General features: G+C 50.1%; 1 protein-coding gene across 3 annotated transcripts in view; it reads left to right on the forward strand.

The window, feature by feature from the left end:
- The window catches only part of ATF6 (activating transcription factor 6), a 1,455,481-nt gene that overhangs the window by 979,276 nt on the left and 456,844 nt on the right, over window positions 1-19,361 (forward strand). The window lies entirely within an intron of this gene.

A 19,361-nucleotide genomic window follows, 5' to 3' on the forward strand; every position in this document is an offset into this window, starting at 1 on the left:
GGTCAGACAGTGTGCAGGGGTGATATTTCCTCTGAAAACACATGATTCATGCCGTGCTGTGACTGCAGGTAACCAGTGTTGGTCAAAGATCCTCAAAACGTTTGCCTTTGGCGCTTGGGTTCAGGTCATGACTCTGTTATGCAATTATTATAGTTGTGTGTGGGAGCGGGAGGCAAAACTCCACATCCCTGAGCATAAGAGAGATTGAAGTGAAAAAATAGATTATGCTCTGAGTCACGGTGGGTTCATGATCCCATTAAAGGAAACATTCCCATGCAAAGTACCTTTCCTGCTCAAAGTCTACAGGTATGGTGAAGTTGAAGACTCCTCCACTAAGTGCGAATAGTTAATTAGTGAGAACCAGAAGAAGAAGGAAAATCAAAAGATTTTATAATACTGCCCTCCCCCACTATGCAGTGGCATGCTTCATCATTGGGCCGCTGCAGACGTCCAGGCGCAGACCAACGCACTGGACGGAGCGCTGTTTTTTTAGGGGTGAGGGAGAAAAGGAAAAGAAAAGAAAGTTTGTGAAAGGAAAGAATGATCCCTCAAGAAGGGATCTTTAGTGCAGAAAAGTAATAATAAAACTGTCTAAGGAGATACCTTTGCAATACCTTTATTCCTGGTTCCCCTTGACAGGGTTAAAAATAATGTGATCCGGGGATATACAGGAGGGGTAACTGCCCCTAAATCCCCACTGCAAGTACTAACATGTTTCGGCCTTCCACTCTAGCCCTCATGGGTCAAAAAGGCCTTCTTCAGGGTGTAGATCCCTTGGATTGTATGGTCCGACAATAGTAATAAAATCTGCGGATAAAGGCGGGACTATTGTCATTCAAGGAAAAGAGGCATATAACAGCGAATGTTTGCGCCTCTTAAGGGATAGAAGAAACTACACTATCCTTGAAAAAGATCTGACGGATGACCTAATGAGGGAAATCAGTACCCATGTAGAAGAGGCTGTCTCACATGGCTGGATTAGCCAGAAGGAGGCTATGTTTCTATGTAATCAACATCCCACGGTACCGTACTTTTATACTCTACCGAAAGTACATAAACCAAATCATCCCCCTCCAGGTCGGCCTATAGTGTCGGGGATAAATTCAGTACTCGAACTTCTATCCAAATTTTGTGATTTTTATCTCCACCCCATAGTACAAGGGATGCTGGCGTATTTGAAGGATACCCGTGAGGTACTCAACCTCATTAGGGAGCTGGAATTCGATCCTAGTAATGAATTGTTGATTGGACCCGATATTGAGTCATTGTATACCAACATCCCCCAGAGAGAGACCCTGAGGGTGATTAAGAATATACTGTTCGCAGAGGAGTGGGATTACCAAACATCCAGAGCGTTCATTCTGTGATACAGAGGCAAGTTCTATATCAGGGGCTCTGGAGGTGGTGGGGAGCTGTTTGATGTAGAACAGTGTTTTTTGCTGTACTTCTTTTCGATGCAGGCAAGTCATGATCATGTGCAGTAGTGCGAAGGGAGCTACCCGCAAGGGACAGGTCATTTGGCGATTTAGCTACTGTGTGTATCCATGCTTGAGGGGATTGGGAGTGCAAGTGACTCAGCTCCCAGCATTATGTGGGAAGGTGTGTAAAATGCCCCTGCTTCAGAAGAGTCACGCCTATGAGGGAAGTGATGGGAGAGTCCCTCTGTCAACAGATCTAAGGGGTAGCACACTGCAGACCTATACAGCACTTTGGCCATGCCGGGTAGTGGTCGAGAGAGCCACTTCCAGAGCACAGGCAGTCCGAAGCATACAGTAGCACCGTGGGCAGGAAAACAGGAGACAGCACAGGATCACCTCTTTGATTCTCCACCATTGCACTTCGGTCGTCCGGAGGTCCCCATGAGCTGTCTACGGCACCGAGGCTGGTGCAGCGCCACAGGCTGAGGTAGTCCGACATCAGAGACGGGGGCGGTACAGGTCTCTCCCCACTCACAGCAATATGACCGCCTTTCTTTTTCCATTCCCTGCTCCAGTAAGTCGTTGGCACCAAGGGGACATGGGGAGGCAACATCTGGGTGCCCCTCAGCAAGAGAGGATCAGAGCTCACGTCGGCGTTCCCACAAGAGAGGAACGGGATGCACTGGGACCACTGGTTAGCCGTCTGCAGGCAACCAGCAAGAACAAGCGAGCAGGACATGTGATCACGCCGTGCGCCAGACGCGTGCATGTCTCTTAAACAAGCTGGCAATGGGAGCGTGTGAGCACGGGGTGGGAGCATGTGAGCCAGAGAGGAGACACCATGCGCGTGCACATCACCAGTCTGGGCCCGCACATCGTTTGTCTCCCTTCGCGCACCAAACCGACAATAGTCTCGCCAAGGCGAAACAGTGCATGCGCTGCGTTCGCTAGGCGAGACATAAAAAGGGATCTTTAGAGACGAAAACACAATAAAACAAGCATTTTCAATGCAATAGGTCTTGCATTTATTTGAGTTTGAGCTATTGGCATTGTAAATGACAATGCCTTTTATTTTTTGGTTTTTAAAACAGATAAATAAAAGGCATTGTCATTTACAATGCCAATCAATAGCTTAAACTTGCAAAAATGTGAGGCCTATTGCATTGCAAATGCTTGTTAAACTGAGCAATGGTTTTGTCTTTGCTTCAGGGAGAAGGGAAGATAAAAACAGTGTGTGCACCAGAGAAAGACATAGAGAGAGAAGTAACGTTGTGGAGACAAAAATGAAAGAGAGGGCCAAGGAAGAGTGGCAAGGGAGAAAACAGAATAGAAACCAAGGAGTAGTACATGCAGGTTGTCATTTGAACGAGTCCTATATGGAAGTTTCTGAAGTTGGCCTGTCTTCAGAAGCAGGAACAGGAGGGTTTTGGAATGTGGTAGAGCACTGTTGTGTGCTGAGAGACACGCTTGTTTTTAGAGTTCTCTATGATTCCTTTAAAGTGTGCTGTTGTGTAAGAGAGGTGTTAAAAGAGTTATGCGTAATGTTAGCCTCTGTGTCTTTAATTTAACCTACATTCCCCTAACATATATGTGAAGGACCGTTAATCCCTGCTTCTGTATGGCTGAGACCTGCAAATACCGCGTGGTTGGACCTCGGACATCCTGCATCTCTATGGCCTTGGATTGGCTGCATCTCTATGGTCCGTGCCTGGGGAAGGACAGTCAGTTTGGGCCCTCAGTCTGTTCGCTGGCATCCTTCTGCCACAACCTGTCCACAGGACCCTCCGTCCTCCTCGTGCTACATCAGAGCTGGAAACCCCGCCTGCGCCCTGTTGCACAGCCAAGTCCGTCTCTGTCTATTACCCCGCACTGTCATACTGGCGGTGTCAGCATCTCGCCCCTCCCCCCCAAACATGCCATATGGACCCCTCTATATTATTCACAGCCTCTGACAACAAATAACAGGTGTCCTTACTGAGAAAATGATGGCGCAGCTGAATAAATACATAAAAATGATGACTAAAGTATGAACTTGTAAAGGAAATAGTTGCAATGGTAAGCTTATCTAGATAGGAATATAAAATCGCAGAAGTTGCATATAACAGATCTATTCTATTTGGGGGGTTGTGGGTTCGGAGGAAGTCACAGTCTAAAGCAATGTTCAAAAGTAAAGCGCAGAGCCCTAGATATGAAGTAAAATAAAACTCCAGGACGAACTAGCATGTGCAGTAGTAAGTCGTAGCATCCCTCAGTGGCGTAAGTGCCTGCCATACACGTCTGTGTGCAGTCTATAGGAGAAAGGGGAAGTATACTCAACGTTTCATCCTCCGTGATTGATCAATAATTAGCGTTCAGCCATAAATGCAACACCTACATTTAAGTGTGTGCTATACGTATGAATGGTAGCAATATATACCGGGTCCTTAGCGAGGGGCGTCTTGAAGTGCCCGCGCCAGCTACCAAGCCCTATAATTACCGTACAAGACCCAGCGCAGCGGTGCACACGCCGCAGGGGGCGGAGTCCAGCACAGCACACAATGTCCGTACAGGCATTGATTGGGGCGGCATAGCACACAGCCCGAGTCCAGCACAGCACACAAAACCCTGCAAACACTGAGGGGGAAATCCAGCACAGCACTGCAAGCCTCGTGGGGGGGATGGGGTAGTTCAGCACAACACACACAGCCTGTGCAGACACATTGGAGGTGTGGGGAGTCCAGGACAGCACACAAAGCCATAAAGGCGATGCTGGGGTGCAGCACACTGGCCGTGTAGACACCGCGGAAGGAGAGGGGTGGGGGTGGGGGGGGGGAGTCCAGCACAGCACACACAGCCTGCGCAGACAGTGATGGGGAAAATGCCTGCACACAGAGCCTGGAGGTACTGCAGGGAGAGACCTGCACAGCACACAGCCCATACAGGCACTGCGGGGAAAAAGGCCTGCACAGCATGCACAGCCCGTTCAGGCACCGCGGGGGTGGCAGACACCGCACACACAGCCGGTATACTCACTGCAGAGAGAAACCTGCACAGAACACACAGTCCGTGCATGCACTGTGGGAAGAGACTTGCACAGCACACACATCCTGCGCAGACACTGTGGGGTGAAACTGGCAGCGCACACATAGACAGAGGAGGGTGAAGCCACCACAGCACACAACCTGAACAGGCACCGCAGGGGGGGCCCAGCACATTACACACAGACCATACATACACTGCAGGTGGGGGCGTCACAGCACACAGACCTATGCAGGCACTGCAGCGGAAGTTTAGCACAACACGCACAGCCCATGCAGATACGGATGGGAAAAAGGCTTGCACAGCATGCACAGGCCGTTCAGGAACCGCAGGGGGGCGGAGTGGCAGACACAGCACACATAGCCGGTATACGCACTGTGGTTCTGAAATTCTGGACACTACTGTCATCCCAGTATCGAGATCCAATGCCCGTGCCACAAAATATCAACATCCCATGACGAATTTGGTGTCAACGGACCGGTAATGATTATGACATCATCCCTGTATATTTGCGTCATGATTGAGGAATGCCAACACCCCTAAATCGTAGTTTCCGTTCCGACCCCTCAGACTCCATTTTGTAAACGGCATCCATCTTGTGTCTTGCCCTCATGATAAGTCAATTGAGTAAGGTCGAGCTTGATCTAAAAGGACACGTCCACCTCTCCCTGACTCCCCCCTGACCTGTCCCAACTGACTCCCTTGCCTCCAGCCAAACCTGTTTGGGCAGCTCCTCGCCCAGTGGCCAAATACGATAGCATCAATGCATAACATACCACAAACCATTCACCGCGTACAGATCATGTTTTCTACACACACACACACCTGTCCGCGTTCCTTGTTTATGGCCAGTTTTATGACTAGGAGGTGCCCTTCTTTATTGGGGTTTCATCGATATCTGATGGGAGTTCCGGGACTGGCTGGGTAATCTATCACGAACGGGACGTCCAAAACATGGGCTTGCCTACATGACTTCGCTCTTTGTATTATTGTAGAAATATGTGTACAGCCATATCATAAACTCAAGAATTCTTGCTTGCAGCTATTATTTCTGTATATAAGGAGAAGGCTTGTTCTGTAAGAACGAACAGTCTCCTGAGAACACACGATCCGCGTTGTCGTGCTTCTAGGACACATGTTACTTGGTAGCTGCCAATAAAACTTGATCTCTGACTGCGACAACGCACTGGACGGAGTGCTGTTTTTTTAGGGGTGAGGGAGAAAAGGAAAAGAAAAGAAAGTTTGTGAAAGGAAAGAATGATCCCTCAAGAAGGGATCTTTAGTGCAGAAAAGTAATAATAAAACTGTCTAAGGAGATACCTTTGCAATACCTTTATTCCTGGTTCCCCTTGACAGGGTTAAAAATAATGTGATCCGGGGATATACAGGAGGGGTAACTGCCCCTAAATCCCCACTGCAAGTACTAACATGTTTCGGCCTTCCACTCTAGCCCTCATGGGTCAAAAAGGCCTTCTTCAGGGTGTAGATCCCTTGGATTGTATGGTCCGACAATAGTAATAAAATCTGCGGATAAAGGCGGGGCTATTGTCATTCAAGGAAAAGAGGCATATAACAGCGAATGCTTGCGCCTCTTAAGGGATAGAAGAAACTACACTATCCTTGAAAAAGATCTGACGGATGACCTAATGAGGGAAATCAGTACCCATGTAGAAGAGGCTGTCTCACATGGCTGGATTAGCCAGAAGGAGGCTATGTTTCTATGTAATCAACATCCCACGGTACCGTACTTTTATACTCTACCGAAAGTACATAAACCAAATCATCCCCCTCCAGGTCGGCCTATAGTGTCGGGGATAAATTCAGTACTCGAACTTCTATCCAAATTTTGTGATTTTTATCTCCACCCCATAGTACAAGAGATGCTGGTGTATTTGAAGGATAACCGTGAGGTACTCAACCTCATTAAGGAGCTGGAATTCGATCCTAGTAATGAATTGCTGATTGGACCCGATATTGAGTCATTGTATACCAACATCCCCCAGAGAGAGACCCTGAGGGTGATTAAGAATATACTGTTCGCAGAGGAGTGGGATTACCAAACATCCAGAGCGTTCATTCTGTGATGGTCATACAGGGGCAAGTTCTATATCAGGGGCTCTGGAGGTGGTGGGGAGCTGTTTGATGTAGAACAGTGTTTTTGCTGTCATTCTTTTCGATGCAGGCAAGTCATGATCATGTGCAGTAGTGCGAAGGGAGCTACCCGCAAGGGACAGGTCATTTGGCGATTTAGCTACTGTGTGTATCCATGCTTGAGGGGATTGGGAGTGCAAGTGACGCAGCTCCCAGCATTATGTGGGAAGGTGTGTAAAATGCCCCTGCTTCAGAAGAGTCACGCCTATGAGGGAAGTGATGGGGGAGTCCCTCTGTCAACAGATCTAAGGGGTAGCACACTGCAGACCTATACAGCACTTTGGCCATGCCGGGTAGTGGTCGAGAGAGCCACTTCCAGAGCACAGGCAGTCCGAAGCATACAGTAGCACCTTGGGCAGGAAAACAGGAGACAGCACAGGATCACCTCTTTGATTCTCCACCATTGCACTTCGGTCGTCCGGAGGTCCCCATGAGCTGTCTACGGCACCGAGGCTGGTGCAGCGCCACAGGCTGAGGTAGTCCGACATCAGAGACGGGGGCGGTACAGGTCTCTCCCCACTCACAGCAATATGACCGCCTTTCTTTTTCCATTCCCTGCTCCAGTAAGTCGTTGGCACCAAGGGGACATGGGGAGGCAACATCTGGGTGCCCCTCAGCAAGAGAGGATCAGAGCTCACGTCGGCGTTCCCACAAGAGAGGAACGGGATGCACTGGGACCACTGGTTAGCCGTCTGCAGGCAACCAGCAAGAACAAGCGAGCAGGACATGTGATCACGCCGTGCGCCAGACGCGTGCATGTGAGCATGGGGTGGGAGCATGTGAGCCAGAGAGGAGACACCATGCGCGTGCACATCACCAGTTTGGGCCCGCACATCGTTTGTCTCCCTTCGCGCACCAAACCGACAATAGTCTTGCCAAGGCGAAGCAGTGCATGCGCTGCGTCGCTAGGCGAGACATAAAAAGGGATCTTTAGAGACGAAAACACAATAAAACAAGCATTTTCAATGCAATAGGTCTTGCATTTATTTGAGTTTGAGCTATTGGCATTGTAAATGACAATGCCTTTTATTTTTGGGTTTTTAAAACAGGTAAATAAAAGGCATTGTCATTTACAATGCCAATCAATAGCTTAAACTCGCAAAAATTTGAGGCCTATTGCATTGCAAATGCTTGTTAAACTGAGCAATTGTTTTGTCTTTGCTTCAGGGAGAAGGGAAGATAAAAACAGTGTGTGCGCCAGAGAAAGACATAGAGAGAGAAGTAACGTTGTGGAGACAAAAATGAAAGAGAGGGCCAAGGAAGAGTGGCAAGGGAGAAAACAGAATAGAAACCAAGGAGTAGTACATGCAGGTTGTCATTTGAACGAGTCCTATATGGAAGTTTCTGAAGTTGGCCTGTCTTCAGAAGCAGGAACAGGAGGGTTTTGGAATGTGGTAGAGCACTGTTGTGTGCTGAGAGACACGCTTGTTTTTAGAGTTCTCTATGATTCCTTTAAAGTGTGCTGTTGTGTAAGAGAGGTGTTAAAAGAGTTATGCGTAATGTTAGCCTCTGTGTCTTTAATTTAACCTACATTCCCCTAACATATATGTGAAGGACCGTTAATCCCTGCTTCTGTATGGCTGAGACCTGCAAATACCGCGTGGTTGGACCTCGGACATCCTGCATCTCTATGGCCTTGGATTGGCTGCATCTCTATGGTCCGTGCCTGGGGAAGGACAGTCAGTTTGGGCCCTCAGTCTGTTCGCTGGCATCCTTCTGCCACAACCTGTCCACAGGACCCTCCGTCCTCCTCGTGCTACATCAGAGCTGGAAACCCCGCCTGCGCCCTGTTGCACAGCCAAGTCCGTCTCTGTCTATTACCCCGCACTGTCATACTGGCGGTGTCAGCATCTCGCCCCTCCCCCCCAAACATGCCATATGGACCCCTCTATATTATTCACAGCCTCTGACAACAAATAACAGGTGTCCTTACTGAGAAAATGATGGCGCAGCTGAATAAATACATAAAAATGATGACTAAAGTATGAACTTGTAAAGGAAATAGTTGCAATGGTAAGCTTATCTAGATAGGAATATAAAATCGCAGAAGTTGCATATAACAGATCTATTCTATTTGGGGGGTTGTGGGTTCGGAGGAAGTCACAGTCTAAAGCAATGTTCAAAAGTAAAGCGCAGAGCCCTAGATATGAAGTAAAATAAAACTCCAGGACGAACTAGCATGTGCAGTAGTAAGTCGTAGCATCCCTCAGTGGCGTAAGTGCCTGCCATACACGTCTGTGTGCAGTCTATAGGAGAAAGGGGAAGTATACTCAACGTTTCATCCTCCGTGATTGATCAATAATTAGCGTTCAGCCATAAATGCAACACCTACATTTAAGTGTGTGCTATACGTATGAATGGTAGCAATATATACCGGGTCCTTAGCGAGGGGCGTCTTGAAGTGCCCGCGCCAGCTACCAAGCCCTATAATTACCGTACAAGACCCAGCGCAGCGGTGCACACGCCGCAGGGGGCGGAGTCCAGCACAGCACACAATGTCCGTACAGGCATTAATTGGGGCGGCATAGCACACAGCCCGAGTCCAGCACAGCACACAAAACCCTGCAAACACTGAGGGGGAAGTCCAGCACAGCACTGCAAGCCTCGTGGGGGGGAGGGGGTAGTTCAGCACAACACACACAGCCTGTGCAGACACATTGGAGGTGTGGGGAGTCCAGGACAGCACACAAAGCCATAAAGGCGATGCTGGGGTGCAGCACACTGGCCGTGTAGACACCGCGGAAGGAGAGGGGTGGGGGGGGGTGGGGGGGAGGAGTCCAGCACAGCACACATAGCCTGCGCAGACAGTGATGGGGAAAATGCCTGCACACAGAGCCTGGAGGTACTGCAGGGAGAGACCTGCACAGCACACAGCCCATACAGGCACTGCGGGGAAAAAGGCCTGCACAGCATGCACAGCCCGTTCAGGCACCGCGGGGTGGCAGACACCGCACACACAGCCGGTATACTCACTGCAGAGAGAAACCTGCACAGAACACACAGTCCGTGCATGCACTGTGGGAAGAGACCTGCACAGCACACACATCCTGCGCAGACACTGTGGGGTGAAACTGGCAGCGCACACATAGACAGAGGAGGGTGAAGCCACCACAGCACACAACCTGAACAGGCACCGCAGGGGGGGCCCAGCACATTACACACAGACCATACATACACTGCAGGTGGGGGCGTCACAGCACACAGACCTATGCAGGCACTGCAGCGGAAGTTTAGCACAACACGCACAGCCCATGCAGATACGGATGGGAAAAAGGCTTGCACAGCATGCACAGGCCGTTCAGGCACCGCAGGGGGGCGGAGTGGCAGACACAGCACACATAGCCGGTATACGCACTGCAGAGAGAGACCTACACAGTCCATGCATGCACTGTGGGAAGAGACCTGCACAGCACACACACTGTGGGGTGAGACTGGCATAGCACACACAGACATCTCCGGGTCACTCATTAGGGGAAAGAATTCTTCTATACTAATCCACAACAGTTGGAGGACTACATGAAGCGTGTCACTAAATGCCCTTATGCAGACATCACTGAGATAAAATGAGGAGGACAATTCAATGGACAGACCAATATCCTTGATTTGTCATATATTGCTGTTGGGCAGTAGGTCTGTGGCTATCCACCATGAACAAAGCGAAAAACGACTGATGTGAACTTTCCAAACGACACCGGACCACAACTTCTGACTAAGCGATGCAGCGGACAGAGATGAATGAGGCATCGTCAAGTGTTTCATCTGGGCACTACCCCGCTCAACATGGTGTAATGGGAGTGGGAGGCTGCCCCCCCCCCGCCCCATTGTATCTCCCCAAGGCAAGATCTTCTCCACATGCTGTGGCTTGAGATGTTTTTTTCCCCCTATACAGGCACTGTGTAGGCCTCACCGCTATGCCACTCTCACTGCATTTATGAGCCCTCTGCCTCTTCGGCCGCAACAGAGCAAATGGGGGTCGGGCAACATTTCTTTCCCTATCACCGAGTGTTCTCCTATAGGGGGCTCACTTGCTGCTTGATTACATGGCCGGCCCGGTCACTTACTGCCCCTTCTGCACCAGCTCTGCTCAAGCTCTCACTGACGACTTGCATACGGCTCTCAGGTGTCTACAGCCGTTTTTCCTGTGCGGGGTGGTGCTGTTGGCCGCCGGGTGCATTTGCCTCTGCTCACGGCCTAAGGTCTTCAGCTGGACCCCATCCCTCCTCAACCCGCTCTTCTGAGGGCCACACCATGCCAGGTATGTCGTGGCCTGTGCGGATCGGTCGTCACCTCACTGGGATGTCATCTCGGTGGTGGGAGGTTCTAGGCGTCTCTACCACAGCACTTTCCTTTGTCCGCCGCAGCAGTAGAGCTCCAGAGCAGCAGTATTTCCCCCCGACCTCACCTCTACGATCCAGCAGGCAGCCAGGCCTCCAACAGGACCGTCTGTGTTTTCTTCATCTCTGGTTGGGGGGGTTGTGTCATCATCCGAAGGGCTGAATTTACCGGCTGAATTTCCCGGACTGCCATGGATTCCTGCGGATGTTGCGGGTGCGTGGATTACCGCGGCAGAACGCGGTTTGCGGCTTCCACTCCCGCTCTTGCTCCCGAGAATACTTGCCAACAACAAAAAGATTCAAACGCTGAAAATAAAAATAACGTCCAACGGTCTGTCTGAGTAAAACAAAGGATAGAAGGTCACCACATGCATGAAGAGCTGTTAACAAATAAAAAAAAGCAGCACTGAAAGTGATCGCTTTCGCGAACGCTATTGTAAAAAATAAAAAAAAAACGCCACTGCGAGGCATATGTTTTCAATTATCGCGACCGTGTCTGGGCACGATAATTGAAAACATAGGGGCTTTGGTGCGTGTAACAGACACCAATAGGCCATGGGTGTTCATTTCCAGGGTCCATTTCTGAAACCCGGACAAAAGTGTAATTCTCCAGTATTAGGGTGTCTTTCATAGATTCACATTCTTGAATATTCCCCGTCTTCGAAGTGGGAGACCCACGGTAAATAAAATAGCAATAAAATCCTAATAACATATGTATGTAAAAACATAACACATAAAATTATACACTAGAAATAGTTGCAAATACCAGGTCATAAGTCCCACATAGGAATACATGTCAAGAGAGAAAAAACATTTGTAACATATCCTTGTCATTATGTAGTCCAAACTACAGCCAATCAGGCGCAAGCACCCCTCCAGAACCTTCTCCTCAGAGCTCAGTCCCTCAGATTTTCTACCGCACGTCGTGTGAAGGGAGTCTCCCTGAGCTCTGCTCAGTTTTTTCTACTTCTACTGGTGTTCCAGTGATTTATACAATGTCTTAAAGTAAGAAGTCTTTATTTAGACCTTGTTCTTCTTGTGGGAAGTTGCGGCTCTACTCTGAGGATCCCCACAAGAAGTGTATCTACTGTCTTTATCCCGACCATGAGGTAGGCAAATGTAAAATCTGCAGGACCTTTTCAACTAAGACCCTTAAAGATAGGGAAGGTTGTCTCCTCCTCTGGTTACAAAGGCTAAAAGACAAAGATTCAGCTCTTTCTGACACAGAAAGCCTGGTGTCAGGAACTTCTAAAGCCGCCTCAAAACGTAGCAGTGTGCAGGATTTGCCTTCTCCCTTCTTGAAGAAGAAGAGACTTTCACTCATAACGGCTCCTGCGGTGTCTTCACCTACTCCTGCTATGCCTACGCCCACGAGATCTGACTCTCAGGCGTCTACGGCTTCTTCGCAGCATGTTTCCACCAAAAAACATGTAAAATCGTCGACGATCATCCCGGCGACGAGATCTGCCATTTCCGGCTCGCCGACGAAAACAGTGACGACGACTTCTGCTTCTGGCTCGTCGACGACGGCTGCGTCGACGTCGTCCATGTCAACGAAGGTATGCCTCAGCTTTAAGACTGTCTCGTCGACGATACCTATCGCCTCATCGTCGAAGAAGAGTCTCTCGTCGTCAGTAAGACCTTCGTCGACGAGAGTTGTTAAGAGTGCCTCCTCCTCGTCTGCTCCGTCGACGGCTGCTTCGTTGACGTCTGCTTCATTGACGCTGACCTCGTCGACTGCGGCTCCGTCGATGATGGCTCCGTCGACGGTGGCTCCGTCAACGCCTGTGCCGTCGTTGTCAACTACTTCGACGACTACGTCGACAACGATATCATCTTCCTTTGCTTCTTTGCCACTGGTGCCACTTCCTTCATCCGGGTCTGGTTCTTCCGCCGTTGACCCTTTGCACCAGCGTCACCAGGTGCCTTTGGACCAGCTCACCGTTCCTCGTGACACGCAGCCTCCATTACCCTTGTTTGCCACAGGTTCCGAGCAGGACTCTGGTTCTGAGGAAGATGTGGATGATCATTTTCGAGCAGCACGAAGCCCCTCTGAATTGGTTATTAAATGCCAGGACTATGGGGATGACAATGAGGATCAGTATTTTCATGAAGAGGACAGTTCTGTTCAGGTTCCTACAGCGACACTGCCTTTGTCTCTCATCTCCAATCTCCAGCACATGTTGGAAGATTACAACAGGCGTTTCCCGCCATCTCACCAGGGCTCTTTGGTGCCTTCAGAGCCTGCACCTGCTGCGGCTCCTGCTGCTGCTCCACTGCCACAACCAGCAGCGCCATCTGCTCCAGTTAAAAGTTCTGTTCGGATACACGCTACAGTGTATGCCGATGAGGATGATGATGCCCGCTCAGAGCGAGAGGATCGTGAGGTTCGGGATGATGCCGATGGTAATATGGCCGATTGGGACGATTACCAGATCCAGACTCCGTCCCCACCTCCCGTGACGCCGGGGGATTCCCCTCCTGTGGACATTGCAAGCTTCCACCAGCTTATGGATAGAGCAGCTCAACGCTTTAAGTTGCCTATGGTCCAACGAGACGAAGACTGTTTTCTGTACGATTTCAAACGTCAACCGTTCAAACAGGTCCGTACAGTCCCCATCATCGACTTTATCTGGAATGAGGGTGTAAAGTTGATGCAAACGCCGAATTCCATCCCGGCACAACTACCTCGCTTAGAGAAAAAGTACAAGGCGCCCCATGGTTCCCCAGCTTGCCTGGTTGCGCAGCCTAAACCTGATTCAGTGGTCACCCAGGCTGCCCAGCGCCGATCCAGAAACCCATATTCTCCTATTACGGCTCCTCCTGATCGGGAAGGTCGTCGCCTTGATGCCATTGGGCAAAACTTCTCCACGATGGCCTCTACTACTGTGAGGGCCGCAAATTCTTTAGCCATATTGGGACGCTACGACCGTCAGATGTGGTCTGACATGTCTGCCTTTGTGGCCCTCATCCCGGAGTCCTCCAAAGCAGAGGCTTTAAAGATTCTTCAAGAAGGGGAGAGAGCGTTGGAAGAAATCATTGACTGCTCTGTAGATATTGCTTGCACTGGATTCCGTCAGCTCGCGGGAGCAGCTGTTTTGTGACGTCAGGGTTGGCTTCGTTCTACCTCTTTTCACCAGGAGCTCACGTCCACGAGGCACTGCAGACGATCAAAAAGGACACTGAGACTGCTCGTTTCTTAGGCACTTTGCAGTTCCGCAAACAGCTTTTCGTGGTGCACGGTCGCGGCACCTCCTCTACTTTTCGTGGTGGATCCACTCAATACCTCTCCTACAATCAAGGAAATCAGCGATATTCCTCCCAGGCACAGCAGTCCTCCCGTCAACAATCTTCTAAATCCTATCGGGGGAAGTCTTCCTATAGAGGATCTGCTTCCAAAAGACAATGACTTGCCTTCCCCGCCCAAAGTTGGAGGTTGAATCTCCCTGTTCTTTTCTCAATGGTCCTCAATCACCTCGGACCGTTGGGTACTAGACATTATATCAAAGGGCCATGCCCTGGAGTTCGTCAAATTTCCTCCTCACACTCCTCCAACTGGTCCGCCTCCTGCCCACCTCAAAGAACTTTCCCAACAAATTCGTATTATGATCCAAACAGGTGTGAGAAGTTGGCCTGATATATGATGCTCACTAGTTCTAGTGATCACCTTGTATCAGTCCAAACAACCCTTATGGTGATTGGTTGCAAGTCAACCTTATAGACCAGCTATCCTAATGGTAGCATGGACAAAGCAGTCTTACGCTAAACTCTTTTGGCATGTGAAGCCAGCTGTTTTACCACATATAACCCCTTGAATACCAGATGAAAGGGCACCACACAGGTTGTTATGAAAATAAACAGTATATTTATTTATAACAAACACCTCTGAACTCTTTATGAGATCAGGGGGCTAAGCACATGACAATCTCTTAGGAAAAATACGATAAGTTGCACAAAATTACAATGGTGCCCTAGGGGCACGACAAACCATATACTAAGTAAATGGTATAAGGAAATCGATAGAAGGAATGGAGCTGTCCAGAGGCTGTAGGACCGCTGGGACTAAGCTATCCTAACTTTAGGTAAGTAATAGGAGGCCCACGGGACGCGGGTGCAGAGTGTGAACTCACACGCGGGATGCGTAACAACGTCTATGGACAGTACAGTTCAAGAAAAAGGTGAGTACGGACAATCCTGACTAGTTAGGACTAAAACGACTGTGAATCTGGACACTAGGAGAGTCAATCTACCCTTGAGCACCGAAATGCTCTTGTTACCTCCCCACGGGCTGCGGGTGCATAGGTGCGAAGTCGTGTCGGGTTTCTGCGTTGAAGTCTATGGAGCCTGAAAGAAAAGATGCTGCAGGCGACCAGGAGGAAGATGTCCGGTGTGATCCAAGGGTGTATCAGGGATGCTGAAGACCTGAAAGCAGAGGGGACAATGTTCAAAGTCACTAGCCAGTGACTGGAGTGGAACCAGGAAGGAACCAGATGTCGTCATCGCGATCAGGTGAAGAGTGGACGCTTAACTCTGCAGCCACGTGGACCAGGAGGTGTCTTCGACGACCAGGATGGAGGCACGAGCTGTCCCACGCAGGCTCTCGCTGTCGGCGGTGTCTGTTCCGGATTCGGCGTCAACAGGCCTTGGCAAAGGCAACCCACGCGGTGAGTGGAAAAGGCGTCTGGTGCAGACTAGGAGAGTCCAGGGTGCTCCTCTTTTGGAAGGGAGCAAGGGCCAGTCTGGAGCAACCAGACCAGCAGTGTAGTTTTCGAAGTTCGTCGTCTAGGAGGACACTAGCCAGCCGGCAAGTGACCAGACAACGTGTCGAGCAGCAAACAGGCAGAAGGGCCCCACGCAGATCTCGTGGAAGCTGGTGGGCTGATCTTCGGTGCAGGAGCTGCTCGGGGCTGGGGCTTCTCAATCCACAAAGCACTTGGTCGAGTTTACCTCGGGAGTCGTGCTGAAAGCAAAGTGCAGGTTCTGTCAAGATGGCCGGTCCCACGTGTCTCGTCGCACCCACGGATCTCAGCTGTGCTGCAGATGTGAGTTGAGGTCAGAGAGGTCTGGGAATCCGGGTCTCGTCAGGCTCTGAAGTCTGGATCCTCGAGGGAAGATGACAAAGGGAAGCCGCTGGACGCTTGATGGTGCCTGCAGTTGCAGGGTGGACACTCCTTGCCCACAAGGGAGATTCTTCAGTCTTCTGTGGAGCAGAACATCGAAGTCCAGAGTTTCTTCTTGTAAAGTTGTTCAGGATAATCTAATTTGGAATGGGACCAGCTCCTACCTTTATTCTCCTAAAGGGGGCTGCACTAGTTACTAGGTCCCTCCCCTGGGTGGGAACAGAAAGGGGGGTGGTTACACCCCCTATCCTTAGTCCGGCTTCGCGCCAGAGCTGGGGCAAGGATGCCCCAGCAACTGGTTTGAACCGGTGTATTCACAGGGCACCTTGTGTGCCCCAGGCATGTCTCATTCCTTTCAGGCCTGTCCTACCCAATACACAAAATCCTGTCTGGGGTGGTGCTAGCACCTCCCAAGGCAGGAAACCCTTTGTCCAAGCCTCTCTCACTGGAAGGACTCCCAGCAGCAGGAGGTCAGACTTGTGTCTGTGGTGGCAGCATCCATTTTGTGATGCCAAGGCTCGAGTTAACTTTAACCGGGGTTCACAGTTACATACATGTCGTGTCCCTCTAGAAGGGTGGAATGCTACCCCCGTCGCCAGAATTGGCGAGGGGGTAGTATTCCAATTCGTATGACACCTTACTCGACATGTTTTGATAATGCTAATCCAAAGTTAGCATTCAACCGCGAGGATTATAATGCACTTAAGAGTATATGGTATAGCGTTATCATGGAACAGCTATTAGGATTAGGTTCCGCAAGCTGCAGACGGGCTCAGCTCATGCCAGAGCACCATCTCACATAATTCCAAGCACTCTGCCTTCAGGATTGATAAGGCCTGCCATAGGAGTGACTGATAGGAACATATGTGTCCATTTTGGGGTTAGATATAGGTATACTATATCTATAGCAAAGGGTGATTACACCACCTTGCCCCCGCTGTCTTACCAGCCAGTTGTGTCTGTTTAGATGGGCCGCCAGGGGTGGCATAATACATGCTTCAGCCCCTGGTAGGCCCTCGGTACACCTATGCCCTGGGTACCTAAGCTACACTGTACAGGGACTGATAAGGTGGCCCAGTACCAATTGGTAAATGCACCTAAAGTACATGGTTGTCAATTTAGAGAGAAAACAGCGAGGCTGTGGGTCTGATTAGCAGGCCCACAGCCAGGGAAAGTCGTAAATCAGTGAAGCAAAAAGCAAAAATCTGGGGTGACCATAGGATTGCAGACCCTACTCTCCTACAACAGGTGCCATCGAAGTGGTTCCCAAGTCTCAGAAGGGGATGGGCTTCTATTCCCATTTTTTCCTTATCCTCAAGAAGACAGGCGATTGGCATCCAATCCTGGATTAACGAGCACTGAACAAGTATCTAAAGTGCCAATCCTTCCGCAGGCTAACACTCGTGGAGATTTTACATCTTCTTTCCAAGGACGACTTCATGACCACCATCGACCTCCAGGACGCCTACTTTCATGTGCCAATTCTTCCACGGCATCGGAAGTACTTGCGCTTCCGGGTGGGACGGAGAGACTTTCAGTTCAGGGTGCTGCCATTCGGCCTACGCTCCACCCCTCGTGTCTTCACAAAAGTCTTGGCTCCAGTGGTGGCTTACCTGCATCTGCAGGGCGTCCAAATTTTTCCATACCTGGACGATTGCCTCATCAAATCGCAATCTTGCTGCCAGCTGTCTCGGGACACTCAACTCTGTCAAGAGGTATTTAGCTCCCTCGGTCTTTCCATCAATGCCGAGAAGTCTCAGGTCGACCCAGCTCCTGCAGAAACTTTCTAGGCGCCACTCTGGATACGTCACTAGCCAAGGCATTCGTGTCTCACGAGCGTCAGCTGCGGATTCTCCACCTGGTGTCTCTTATTTGTTCAAAACAGTCCGTTTCAGTCCGATATTGAAGTCATTTCTGGGGATGGCGTCATCCTGCATCTCTCTGATCCCAAATTGCAGGCTAAAGAGTCGCCCCATCCAGGAGAAATTGGACAGACAGTGGCATCAGGTCACCGGCTCTTTCAACCACCTGGTCAGAGTAACCCCTCGTATGAAGGCGGCTCTCAAGTGGTGGGCACAACCGTCCAACATTGCTCCAGGGACTTCTTTCCTCAACACCGTTCCAGAACTCATTCTGACCACGGACGCCTCCTTGGACGGATGGGGCGCGCACCTTCAGGGGTTGTCTATAAAAGGCAAGTGGACTCTGTTTCAATGCTTGTGGCACATCAACAGGCTGGAATTGATGGCCATCTTTCTGGCACTCAAATCGTTCCATCTTCTGATCCAGGGAGAATCGGTGCTTATCCAAACGGACAATACCGCCAGTATGCACTATGTCAACAAACAGGGCGGCACCAAATCTCCTCTCCTGTCTCGGCTGGCTCAGACGATCTGGGATTGGGCACTCCGTCACCACATTACCCTGACCGCAGTTCACCTAATGGGCATCTCCAACATTCTAGCGGATTATCTCAGCAGGTCCGCGTCTTCGACCCTCGAGTGGGAGTTACATCAGCCAACTTTCGACTGTGGGGTCGTCCGTCATTGGATCTCTTTGCAACCCCGGAGACCCGGAAATGTCAATCTCAACTAAGTTGGCATCCCCACCACGGATCATGCGGGAATGCCCTTTTGATGAACTGCTGCGATCTATTCGCCTACGCTTTTCCTCCGATTCCGCTGGTGCCTCAAGTGTTGTGGAAAATGTGGAGACAGCCGTGCCACATTCTCCTGATCGCTCTCAGATGGCCTCAACAAGCGTGGTTCTCGGAGCTGCTACTCCTCTCACAGTGCGAGCCCATCCTTCTTCATCCTCGAGCGGATGTCCTCACGATGGACAAAGGTCAGATTTGTCATCCGAACACCTCCTCTCTCAAATTATCGGCCTGGAACCTGAGCACCTTTAATTTGCCCATTTGAATATTTCGCCTGAATGCAGGGACATTCTTGCCAATGCAAGAGCTCTGTCTACAGTTAAGACTTACATGCTAAAGTGGAAGAGATTCTGTCACTGGTGCGCAGCTGCCAACATCCATGCCGTTCATTCCACTCCGGCTCAGCTGCTGCCGTTCTTTTTACAACTGACTCAATCAGGACTTTCCCACTCCACTTTGAGAGTTTTCTTGGCGGCAATTTCTCGTTTCCGTCAGGATGGCTCCTCCTCGCTATGCTCTTCCAGAGTAATTCGATAATTTTTCAAAGGACTGTTCAGGAAGTTCCCGCCCATTCGGCGTCGTCCTCCTACCTGGCATCTCAGTGTTGTGTTGGCACAAATAATGAAGGCACCATTCGAACCTATCCACAAAGCGGATTTAAAAT

Source organism: Lissotriton helveticus, chromosome 1_1, assembly GCF_964261635.1.
Source record: "Lissotriton helveticus chromosome 1_1, aLisHel1.1, whole genome shotgun sequence".
Classification (NCBI taxonomy): Eukaryota; Metazoa; Chordata; class Amphibia; order Caudata; family Salamandridae; genus Lissotriton; species Lissotriton helveticus.